The 4,537-nt window shown below is 37.3% G+C and overlaps 1 long non-coding RNA gene across 1 annotated transcript in view; it reads left to right on the top strand.

The window, feature by feature from the left end:
* Window positions 1-258: 258 nt before the first annotated feature.
* Window positions 259-4,537, top strand: part of LOC309612914 — a 30,875-nt gene continuing 26,596 nt past the window's right edge. The window contains exon 1 of the long non-coding RNA XR_014235405.1: window positions 259-4,213. This is a non-coding gene — a long non-coding RNA (uncharacterized lncRNA). The remainder of the gene's footprint in view (window positions 4,214-4,537) is intronic.

Raw genomic sequence — 4,537 nt, 5'->3', positions numbered from 1 at the left:
ATTATAGGATATTAAATATAGTTCCCTATGCTTTGGTAAACATAAGTTTGTTTTCTATGTCTGTGAATCTTTTTCTGTTTTGTAAATAAGTTCATTTGTATCATTTTTTTAGATTCCACATATAAGTGATATAATATGATATTTGCCTTTCTCTGTCTGACTTACTTCACTTAATATGATAATCTCTATGTCCATCCATGCTACTGCAAATGGCATTATTGCATTCTTTTTTATGACTGAGTAATATTCCATTGTGTGTGTGTGTGTATACACAAATACCACATCTTCTTTATCCATTCATCTGTCAATGGACATTTAGGTTGCTTCCATGTCTTAGCTATTGTAAACAGTGCTGCTATGAATATTGGGGTGAATGTATCTTTTCAAATTAGAGTTTTCTCCTGATAAATGCCCAAGAGTGGGATTGCGGGATCATATGGTAATCTATTTTTAGTTTTTTAAGGAACCTCCATAGTGTTCTCCAGAGTGGCTGCACCAATTTACATTCCCATCAGCAGTGTTCATTTTTCTCCACACCCTCTCCAGTGTTTATTATTTGTAGACTTTTTAACGATGGTCATACATATCCATATAGAGACAAATCACCATTTGTCATTTTAAATTCCACAGCCCAGAGCTTCAAGCATTCCAACCACTGATTTCAGCTTGTTCCTCCCATTTGGCCCAAGAAAAAGTGATGATGATGCCTGAAAATATGGTTCTTCTTCATCCCCACAACATACTTTCCAAAAAACTTTTGCCACCCCTTTTTTATGAAACCAGTGGCTTCCTTTCTTCTATCATCTTATCCCTCATAAAGGAGATGAGTGTCTCTTCAATACACTGATTGACTTTTTCTTGGCGTGAGTTTCTTGTATTATGTCAGGTAGTACTATCTCTATCATAAGCATTATATCTCTAATTGGAGAACAAAAGACTTCACCTGCTGTTAGAGGAATTTTATGTCAGCATTGGAGGAGATACTTTTTTGGAGGAGGAGACCTAACAAAGGAGAAGAGAGAAGTTGAAATCTAGTGGTCATGTACAGCCCAGAGGAGAAAAAGATTGAGGCTGTCCCACTTGCACTAATGAAAAATAAGCCTAGAGTATGGGATAAAGGAAGAGGTATGCACATCCCCCTGTCTGTAACTTCCCAAAGGAAAAATAATTTGAAACTATGAAATATGATAAAAACTTACCAAAGTGTATTGCATATACCTTTTGTAGGCAGATAAATTGTGAAACATAAGTTACATTTCCCTTCTGCAACAAAACAGAAGTTATAAATCTTTCATCAATGTAGAAAAGAAAATGTAAGATCACTTTGGTATAACTCAGCCAAGTACATTGTTCAGATTATGCTATCTCTACATCCCTGCACCAACTTCTTCATGTTGACACATGTGCAGTTCTCTGTTGCTTGGTTCACACACTTCATATTTTCCCTTCAGTCACTAGACCTTTTAGGCATGTTTGGCTGCGGTTTCCTTCCAGCACTGCACTGTCTAATACAGTAGCCATTAGCCACACATGGCTATTTAAATTTTAACAAATTTAAATTGAGGACTTCCCTGGTGGCGCAGTGGTTAAGAATCCACCTGCCAATGCAGGGGACATGGGTTCGAGCCCTGGTCCAGGAAGATTCCACATGCCATGGAGCAATTAAGCCAGAGCGCCACAACTACTGAGCCTGCACTCTAGAGCCCGCGAGCCACGACTACTGAGCCTGCGTGCCACAACCACTGAGGCCCGCTTGCCTAGAGCTTGTGCTCCACAACAAAAGAAGCCACTTCAATGAGAAGCCGGTGCACCGCCACAAAGAGTAGCCCCCACTCACTGCAACTTACAGAAAAGCCCGCGCTCAGCAACGAAGACCCAATGCAGCCAAAAATAATTAATTAATTATTTTTAAAATGGAGGACATTTTAAAAAAATTTTTAATTGAGCAAAATTTAAAATTCAATTCCTCAGTCACACGACGCCACATTTCAAGTGCTCGCCAGTTACATGTGACCAGTGGCTACTGTGTCAGACAGCACAAATATGGAACATTTTCTTCTCTACTGTACAGTGTTGTTCTTGATAATTGGAAAAATTTGAAAATCATATTAGAACAAAACTCTCTCTCTTTCCTCCCTGATACCTCTTCTCCCTCCCTTTCTACCACAGCCTCGTCTTACATCTGGTTCAGAATTCCTAGAAGAGATTGGATAGGATTCTCCAGGGTTAGGGGGTGTGAAGAAACCCTGAACTCTACAGCAATGACCCCAAACTTCTTATAAAGCACCCCATCGATAAAAATACTTGAGCTGCAATAAAGGAAATTTTAAAAGGATGAACTGAGTATGAAATAAACATTTAATAAATAGTTTTATAAATTCATTCATTAATAGGTTAATAGTTTATTATAATAAATAGTTATTAATATAGCATTAAAATATACTTATTGTTAGTATTTTGAATTAAACATAATTCAATACACTTTACTTTTCTAAATGTTGATTTAACATTTTGTGATAATATTATAGAAGGTCTATTTCTTTCAACACTTGCATTTGATTACTGTTGTATCTGAAAAAGACTTCTCATAAAAAGTAAATGTACTAAGGACATCATTGAATGTGCTCTCCCAAATTGTGATACTCATTTTTCAGCCTCTTCCACCGCCAAATATGTAAAAATTCACCATATTCCCTGAGGTTCTTGCAGCCTAGTCAGAAGTGTTGTATTCTTCTGTATTTAGCAAAGTGTTTCAGTACAAAACCTACTGAAATACTTCATTTGGAAAGTTTTAAACAGCTCAACAGTTCTGTTCCCAAGTGCCCCCACCCCCATTTTTTATTGTGGTAAAAAACACATAAGTAAAATTTATTATCTTAACCACTTTTAAGTGCACATACAGTTCAGTAGTGTTAAGTATATTCACATTGTTGTGACTGTATCTCCAGAACATTTTCATCTTATAAGTATGAAACTCTATACCCATTAAACAACTCCTCTTTTCCCCCTCTACCCTGCCCCTGGTAACCACCATTCTACTTTCTGTTTCTATGATTTTAACTATTTTAGATACTTCATGTAAGGTCCTCAAGGTTTATCCACGTTGTAGCATATGATGAAATTTTCTCCCTTTTTAAAGCTGAATGATATTCCATTGTATGTACACACCACATTTTGTTTACTCTTTCAACTGTTGACAGACGTTTGAGTTGCCTCTGTCTCTTAGTTATTGTGAATAGTGCTGCTATGAACGTGACTGTGCAAATATCTCTTTGAGATTCTGATTTCAATTCTTTTGGATATATACTCAGAAGTGGAATTGCTAGATCATATGATAATTCTATTTTTTAATTTTTTTATTCCATTTTTCCATAGCAATTGAACCAGTTGCATCCAACAGTGTACTGTGGTTCTAATTTTTCCACATCCTCACCAACACTCATTATTTTCTGTTGTTTTTGTTTGTTTATTTAATAGTAGTCATCCTAATAGGTGGGAGGTAATATCTCATCATGGTTTTGATTTCTCTGATGATTAGTGATATTGAGCATCTTCCAATATACTTGCTGGCCATTTCTATATCATCTTTAGAGAAATATCTATTCAGGTCCTTTGTCCACTTTTTTTCCTTTGTCCATTTTTTAATTGTGTTACTTGAATTTTTGTTGTTGAGTTGTAAGAGTTCTTTATATGTGCTAGATATTAACCCTTTATCAGCTATATGATTTATAGGTATTTTCTCCTATTCCATAGATTGCCTTTTCAGTCTGTTGATTGTGCCCTTTGATACACAAAATTTTTTAAGGTTGATGTAGTTCCATTTGTCTGTTTTTGCTTTTGCTGCCTCTGCTTTTGGTGTCATATCCAAGAAATCCATGCCACATCTAATGTCATGAGTTTTTCCTCTAGGTTTTCTTCTAGGAGTTTTATAGTTTTAGGTCTTAAGTTTAGACCTTTAATTGATTTTGAGTTAATTTTTGTATATAGTGTAAGATAAGGGTCCAACTTCATTCTTTTGCATATGAATACCCAGTTTTCCCAACACCATCTGTTGAAAAGACTGTTCTTTCCCCAAGATCTTGGCACCCTTGTCAAATATCCTATGACCATAACACAAGGATTTATTTCTGGGCTCTCCATTCTATTCCATTGTTCTATTTGTCTGTCTTTATGCCAGTACCACACTTTTTTGATTACTGCAGCTTTGTAATAGGTTTTTTTTTTTTTTTTAGAAGACACTTTTTTTTTTTTTAATTTATTTATTTATGGCTGTGTTGGGTCTTCATTTCTGTGCTAGGGCTCTCTCTAGTTGCGGCAAACGGGGGCCACTCCTCATCGCGGTGCGCTGGCCTCTCACCGCCGCGGCCTCTCTTGTTGCGGAGCACAGGCTCCAGACGCGCAGGCTCAGTAATTGTGGCTCACGGGCCCAGTCGCCCTGTGGCATGTGGGATCCCCCCAGACCAGGGCTCGAACCCGTGTCCCCCGCACTGGCAGGCAGACCCTCAACCACTGCGCCACCAGGGAAGCCCTGTAATAG

The sequence above is a fragment of the Balaenoptera borealis genome, assembly GCF_965194805.1.
Source record: "Balaenoptera borealis genome assembly, chromosome: 16".
In the NCBI taxonomy this organism is placed as follows: Eukaryota; Metazoa; Chordata; class Mammalia; order Artiodactyla; family Balaenopteridae; genus Balaenoptera; species Balaenoptera borealis.
This window is presented reverse-complemented; position numbering and strand designations above follow the sequence as displayed.